Source organism: Balaenoptera acutorostrata, chromosome 19 (genome assembly GCF_949987535.1).
Source record: "Balaenoptera acutorostrata chromosome 19, mBalAcu1.1, whole genome shotgun sequence".
NCBI lineage: Eukaryota > Metazoa > Chordata > Mammalia > Artiodactyla > Balaenopteridae > Balaenoptera > Balaenoptera acutorostrata.
Genome location: NC_080082.1, coordinates 53,004,124 through 53,012,391, shown reverse-complemented (window position 1 = coordinate 53,012,391; position 8,268 = coordinate 53,004,124). Strand labels below are relative to the sequence as shown.

Here is an 8,268-nt window from a genome sequence, read left to right as displayed (position 1 = left end):
TGGGTCCTTAAATGTGATAATTTTTACAGGAGCTAATGGATATGAGACCTCCTGCCTTACTGAAATAGCAGCAGTTGTTCAGCACCGAGGGCCTTACAGACTGATTAGGGACACTCCAAAGGGCCACTGGTCCGGACGAAGAGCGACAGACTCTGACTCCTGGCAGCCCCTACTCTGGGAGGTTTGGTTGGGCAGTTCCCCCTCAGTCCAAATACAGCCTGAAGGAGGCGGGGGTCTGGAGAATACAGGAGGTGGGCACAGGAGGGGCTGGCTAGTAAGTGGGGGCAAGGCAGAGGGAGGAGGGGGCATGACAGTAAGAAAGGAGGGGCGGGCAGAGACTGTGGAGTCAGAAGGAGCATGGGAGGGGGAGGTGGCCGGCAGTGGTGTTGGGTATTAAGAAAGGAGGGGCGGGCGCATAAAAAGGGCAGAGGTAGCGATGGGGGCCCATGACGCTAGATGAAGGCTTGCCTGCGAGGAGCCCTGGCTGAGATGCAGGGTAGGACTCGGGGGTCTGCAAGGTCGCAGAGGAGGTTGGCTGCCGGGGGCTGTGATGCAAATGGTAGAGAGGGGCTTAGATCGCCTGCTGGCGAGGATGGGTTGGGAGTTTGGGGTCGTGAGGATGGGGCTGGGGGTGGTGAGGGTAGGGAGGTGGCTGAGTGGGCTTAGGAGGTGACAGTCTTGGGGTGTGGCTGGCAGGGGTGGGGCTGGTAGAAGCTGCAGCTCCCTGATGTCTTGAGACTGGCTCTCCAGCAGAGGCAGCAGGGCCTGGCAAGGAGACCATGTGCGCCTCAGCCTCCAAGGGCCTGCCCACCAGGGTCCCCACTCTGGACACCCAACCCAAGGAGGCGCTGGGTCTGGGCCAACTGCCCACGGAGCTGCTCGAGGTGGTGCTGAGCCATGTGCCCCCTCACGTGCTGCTCGGCGCTGCCGCCGGGTGTGCCCGCGCTAGCGCGCCCTGGTGGACTGCCAGGCCCTGTGGTTGAACATCCTGGCCCGAGACCACGCCGCCCTGTGGCCCATCGTCAGCACCTACCTGCCCCCCGCCGACGACCCCAGGCCCTGAGTCCTGGGCCGCTTCTGTGAGCGCAGACCCGTAGGACGCAACCTCCTCCGGAACCCCAAGGGCGAAGGTGGGGAGCCCAGGAAAGGGGTCCTCATGGGAGCCGGTGGGAAGGTGCTGAGGGGCAGGCACAGGAAAGCCGAGAGGCATGTCCCTGGGTGAGTGAGCTGGCGAGGAACTTGGTCACAGACCTTTTTTATTTAACAGAAGCCTTCCTGAAATGGACCGTGCTGAGTGGAGGAGATGCCTGGGGGGCAGAGGAAAACTGGGAGGTCACGCCCAGGGCCTATAGGCAGAGCAGCTTCTTGTCTTCCTACAGGTGAATGTCCCTCTTCCCCAAGGGCCAGGGCGGTGGTGAGTACTTGCCTAGCCTCTTGACCTTTCTCCCTCTTTCCTAGGTGGTGTCACAAAAAGGAAGTGTTGGACCTGGAGGAGGAGGGTCTGTGGCCAGAACTCCTGGACAGTGGAAAGATGGAGATTTGTGTCTCTGACTGGTGAGTGTGATGATAAAACAGCCCTTTTGCAGACAGCTGACATTGGCATGGGTGACTTTATTTAGACCTCCTAACAACCCCTTAGGATAAAGCAGGTAGGGAAATGAGACTTAACCACCATCAGAGCTTTAGTACTTAGCAGAGTACATTCCCTGAACCCCTCCCCTAACCCCCAAAGGGACCTGGATTGGAAGATGCCTGGTTGGATCCTATACAGAGGACTTGGGTCCAATTCCGTGTTGTCTGTGAATGAGATGCCCCTTGGTTTAAGAGGAGGCAAGATAGGAGAGTTTGGCTAAAGGTCAGATTCTGGAGCCAGAACCTCTCAGGTTCAAACCCTGGCTTCCCAGCTTTGTGGCCTTCGGCAAATCACAGTGTGCCTCAGTTTCCCTATCTTTGTAAGATTGGGTTATATGTCAGGTACCTAGCCAGTGCTTTGAACTGTGAGCTCTTTCAGCACCCTTCATGACCCTTGATCCTGTGGGAAAGTGTGTTTTGAAACATCAAATTGCGAAGTTCAGAAAGGGGAGGTGACGTCCCCTGGTGGCACAGCTAGGGCTTGGCAGGACCTGGAATGAGGCTCATACTTGTCTGACTCCAGAACTTGTGTTCTGTAGTGATGGTCTTGAAACTGGGGTCCATGAAGACCTTCCAAGGGATACATGACCCAGATGATTTTAAGGGAGGCAAATTCCAAATTCTCTACGCTTTTATGTTCCCTGTTCTACAATTACTCAGCTACAGATCACATCAATAGTGGGAACATCTTATAGCTATGCTTTCCTAATTCCTATCTCTCGGTCCTTCTCCAGTTTTACAGAAATAGCCCTTCACTGTAGTGTATGGTCCCTAGATGTAAAGACTTCTGGGGAGACAGGCAAGGTGACCATTTGAAATTTTGGCCTTACCACATTCACTTTCAAGGCACCGTAATTTTCCCACTTCCTCATGTGCATCTCATCAGCAGATGTGTTACGGAGCCCAAGCTCGGTCTGCTTGCCATAGAACAGACCAGTATATCTGGAGACGCATTGTTGGAACAGGAATAACGATTTTAATTGGAAAGCTAGCAGACCGAGAAGATGACAGACTAAAGTCTCAAAAAACCATCTTCCCTCAGTCCGAATTTGGGCTCCTTTTATCCACAAGAGGGGGAGGGGCCCACTGGGGCGCCAACTAATGGCTGAGCGGGGCTGCTATAGCTCATGCCTGTCCCGCCTCTATTACAGATGTATTTACAACTAACTTCTGTTTTTAATTTATTCATTCATCCAACTACTGTAGCGTGTTTGTGTTGCTTCGAGCAATGGTGTACCTTTTGTTTGTGATAATCAGTAACTCCCAAATTTTGCCAGGCATCACCCAGGAACACTGAAAACTCCCAATGCCTGGGTCACACTCCATACCCATTAAATTGGAGTGTCTGGGGTGAGAGAGCCAGGCATTAACATCTGTGAGAAGTTTAGAGCCAACTGCAAGGTTAGGGGGCACAATGCCAAGACCACCCTCAGGCTCAGTAATTGACTAGAAAGGCAAAATGGAATGAAAACTCTTATACAATTAGTTGATTACAGGGAACAGGTACAGATTAGAATTAGCCAAGGGGAAGATCATGGGGCAGCAACCAGGGGAAGTATCCAACAGCAGACTTCCATTGCCCTCTTCCCTTAGAGTCAGGACACATGACTGTCCTGGCATACATGGGTGACAGCACGCATGGAATATTGCCAACCAGGGAAGCTCACCTGAGTTTTTGCTGGGGCTTTATCATGGTCAGCTGATACTGTACACTGCATCCTAAGTCATATTGTTGGTCTTCCTGGAGTGGCTCACCCCCATTATGTGACTATCTATGTGGATGTGGCCAGCCCCCACCAAATCCTGTTGGCAGGCTATTTGTGTGTGTGTGAGTGTGTGTGTGTGTGTGTGTGATTGGCACAGAACAGTGTGAAAGGTAAGTCATAAGAACATAAAAATATATTAATACTAAATTAGGACAAAATACTGTGGGAGAAGTAGAATGGACATCTGATTCTAAGAAGTGGGGTGATGTGAAAGGTAGTTGTTTGTGTACTTATGCAGCCCAATACTCTTAAGTTTTTAAATTTTAATTTCTAACATCAAAAATTTATCCGTCTACATTGTACGTTGTTTCTTTGAATGTTGCTGGATATCCCATCACCAATTTATTTAGATGCCCCTGGGTCCTTCTACATGGCTGATATGAAAATAGTATCTTAAAACATGAACACTGTACACATTGGAAATGACATCTTTTGCCACCATTGAAGCATAGAATGAGAAATAATATGACGGGAGGAGGTACCCTGAAGAGCACGGCTCTAGGTCATTACTTCTGAACTGAATGTGCCTGCAGACCAGCTGGGGAGCGTGTTTCGTGCAGGTGGATTCGGCTGGATATGCAGAGGGGTCAAGCTCCCAAGTGACACTGATGGTGCTAGTTCCCAGGACTCCAGCACCATTTTGGGTTTGCATACATGGGAAAGCCATGCAGGTGAAGCAGGCAAACCCCCAAAGAGATCGGGCGACGAATCCAGCCTTCAAGGTCTCCCTTCTCCCACAGGTGGACAGAACAACAATACACTGACAGTTTGTATCGGCTAATTGTCCAACGTCTAGATGCCAGCCAGGCCGTCCTGTATCATTGCTCTCCTTTGCCTTTTCCCATCCCCCAGTGTAGAAACAATTTCTCCTTTGAGGTGAGTCTCTGACAGGGGGGTGGGAAAGGACAGTGGGGCCTATGTTGATCTATTGCTGCATAACAAACTGCACCCAAATTTAGTGGCTTAATATCAACAATACTCACTTTCTCACCTCTCATGGGTTCTATGAGTAGGGCTCTGCTGGGAGTCTCTGGCTCTGGTCTCTCATGTAGTTGCATTTCAGACACAGGCTGGAGCTGAAGGCATGTTGGGGTGTGAGTGTGTATACAGCAGCTGGTGGCTGGCCAAGCACCTCTTGGTTTAGTCTCAGAGCTTGGCCTTGGGATCTCTCTGCTTGGTCTAGTTTGTGCTTCCTCACAACATGGCGGCTTTAGGGCAATCAGAACGCTTCTTGGTGGCTCAAGCCTCCACCATGAGGCTTCTGGAGAAACCAGCAGAAGTAGCATTGCCTTTCTGACCCAGCCTTGGAAGTCACTTGGCAAAATCACTCATCATCACTCCCGCCACACTCTTGGTTACAAGGAAACCTGCCCAGATTCAAGGGGACGGGAATTAGACTCCACCCCTGGGTGAGGAGTGGCGTGATTCTAGAAGTGCATATGGAACTGGAGACATTGTTGCAGCCATCTATGGAAAATACACCTGTCAGAAGGCCCCCGACTCAGCTTTTGAGGGGAAGGCCATGGCACAATGAGGCTTACTTCTTTTTCTGCCTACAGGCCTGCCATGTGTTCTCCAACCTCAGGAAGGGTGTCTGCTTTGTGTCTTTTGAACACTGGGTCCGGGATATTGATTTCTGTTCTCAGCCGTACATAGTCTATCTGTTCAACTCCAGTGTGATTGTGCGGGTCCGTCTGTCCTAGTCATGGGCTGTCCTTGTAAAACGACCTGACGGTGCCTTCCAGAAGCTGGGCCCATTGGCTGGGCCATCTCAGTAATCAAGGGCTTGTAGCTCTCTGGCATCCTGGGATCTCATGAATCCAGTCGAAGTTCCTACTGGGCCCTGTCTTCAGGTTCTGGAAGCTACTAGGAGAAAGTTCCTGCATCAGATTTACCGGCTGCTGCCGCTCTAAGGCAGCCCCTGTTCTACTGAGTGGAGACGCAGGGGTGAGCACGGCGAAATGCTGGATCGGGAGAGAGCTCCTCCCCTCCCCCCATGCCAGGCCCCTCTGGCTCGGCCCCAGTGCCCTCTGCCCTTGCCTCCTCCTGTTTCTGCATCAGAGGCTTTATTGGTCCCTTCCAGGAAGCCCTCTCCTCCTGTGTGAACTGGAATCTCAGCCCTATGGCTGAGAAAATTCCAGGCCCCAACCTTCTGTGATTTCAAGACTGGGACCAGGACTCAGAGCTGAAAGTTAAACTAGCTCAAAACATGTTTGGAGACAGGTTTCTGCCCACCCTGTGAACAATGAAGCGGTCCCCCGAGCCCAACCCTACCCTGAATTGTATGGGGTATATAATTATTTTGTTATTTCGAAATTCTTTTTAAACATGGAGAGAATAAATGAGCAATATATCTGCCGATCATAGGTAATAAATGTATCATTTTGCCAAAAGTGTCTCAGCTCTTTTTAATAGAAATACAATGTTACAGCCTTGGTGACTACTTGGTTCAGAGTAAGGAGTTGTCCCAGGTGAGGAGGGAAAACTGTACAGAAGAAAACACCAGTAGAAGGTGTTCTCCAGTCGAGAGCATGGAAGTGTTAGCACCCTGTTTCCCAAGCCCTAAGGAAATCATGGAGTCAAAGATGATCAGTTAGGGTTAAAAGCATTAGGCAGGTGGTGGATGTGGGTACAGTGTCACAGTGACACCACATTGGTGACATTCTAGTCATGATGAGGGTGAGAGAGGACCATGCAATGGCGGGATCCGGCTGTCCCCACCCCAGTCCAGGGGTCGTGGCTAGCCTCACTGCTGCAGGATCCCTAAGGAGTTCCAGTCTCCTGATGTAATGCAGATGAAGCCTGCTGCTGCCTTTGATGTAACTACCCTGAACTGCCCCACCCACCTGGCAGGGAGACACAGCTAGAGGGGTTAGTGTTTTTCCAGTATCATCAAAAGGGAAGTGTGACAGGTTGAAACAGACCTAAGAGTCATGACCACATGTAGTGTGTGGTCCTGGAGTAGATCTACTGGTTTGGACACTTCAACTCTGGAGTGATTTGGATAATTTTAGGTCAACTGGAGAGATTTGGATAGGAGGAATATGAAACAGGCATTTACAGGGAGGGAAAGATGGAGACATTTGCCTGAAGAAACAGCCTTATAATTTAATTTTCACATATATACTCCTACGTGTTGTACTGTACACATATGCGTATTTGTAGGTGTGTGTACATATATGCCGAGTTAAACTTATACATATATTTATTTAGATACATATATTTCCTTGTATTTGTATTCAGGATTACCTTCTGGATATATCTATTCATAATAAGAATATGAACTAACGCGTTACAGGGTTACTGCAATGGTGAACAGTGGATAGAGGTGATTTTTGTACCTCCTGTTTTGCTTATCTGAATTTCTCATTTCCTATGTGTGTGTAGAAACACAATGTTACAGCCAAATACAAAGCGGCCTCCAGTGCAATTTCCCTTCCTTTACAGAAATAATCACATTTAGAAGACATCTTTGCTGACAGGGTTTTTAAATTTTGTTTTGGAGAATTCTATATATAAGTAAATATAGAGAGAAAAGTATTGTAATCTCCATGTATCTATTACCCAGAAACAGTTTTCAACTTATGGCCAGTCCTCAATCCACACCCCCATCAGTTGTCCCCTCGTCTATATATTTTTTTAATGTATTTTTTAATATATTTTTATTTTGACAGAATCTCAAACTTAAAGATACATTGTAGTTATAGCACATAGAGCTTTTCCCCCCGAAACATTTAGTACATTTCCAACTTGATGCACCATCGACATCACTGCAAAATCCTTTCATGTGTATTTTCTACAAATATGGACATTCTTCTACATAACTACAATAAAACCATTGGAATAATGAAAGTCACATTGATTAAATAGCAGAAAGGCTTAACATAGCTTGTCTCTCTTCTTTGAAAGGCCTGTTTGCAAGGTGGGCTGGAATCTGGGAACTTGAATTTTGGAAGTTGTCCCACCATTTCCTAACTGATAAGAAGGCTCATTGTTCTTAGACTGTGCAAACACTATGGTTTCTGCTCAACACCTGCTTTCATATGGAGAGCCTGGAATTTTGGTACATGCCAGGCAGAGAGGGTCCTCTGTGTCCAGGGCCCAGTGAAACCCTAGGGTGCTGGGTCCCTCATGAGATTCCCTGGACATCACACACACGTGACTGCATTTTTATTGCTGGGAGAAGAGAACATTCTGCGTGACCCCCCCGGGGAAGGGAGAGGACAGAAGGAAGAGGCACATGGATTCTTCCAGTCTCTGCTTGTGTGTTTTTCCCTTAGGATCCACCGTGCATCCTTACTGCACCTGTGGAGTGAGTCCAACTATATGCTGAGTCCCCCAAGTCCTTCTGGCAAATATCCAACCATGGGGGTAATCTTGGGGCCACACAAACATGTGCACAGTTGTGGCAGGGGTGGCACTGCTAGAAGGATCCTAGCTACCTAAAGTATGGTTACCCTGTTTGGGGGAAAGGGAGGGGGTGGGGAATGGTGAAACCCCAGGGCCTGGTGGCCATGGAGTTGCTCATGGTTTGAAACAGCTGAGCTGCTCTCTGTTTGAAACCGAGTCCGCCTAAAACTGTAACCCCTACCAAGTCTATGATTAACCTCTCTACCCAAAACTTTAGTCCTTTTCTTGTTCCACCCCTGTTCCCCTCAAGACTGAGGAGTATCAAAGAAAAGGGGGGATTGAAACTGAGGAGGACCCCACAGGGCCCTCCCGAGTAAAAAGTCTTTCCAAGGCCCCCGTTTCTTGTTTGTAGGGAAAAGGCTTCAGCCTCCTAGACCTTCCCTGATTTCTGATGAAAGAAATGTTCACATATTGAGGTCTGGGGAAGACATTGTGGCTTATACATGATGTAACTCAAATT

At 49.0% G+C, this 8,268-nt stretch overlaps 1 pseudogene; it reads left to right on the top strand.

Moving 5' to 3' along the window:
* Positions 1-779: 779 nt before the first annotated feature.
* LOC103006285 (F-box only protein 27-like) lies at positions 780-5,311 on the top strand (annotated as a pseudogene).
* The last annotated feature ends 2,957 nt before the right edge of the window (positions 5,312-8,268 follow it).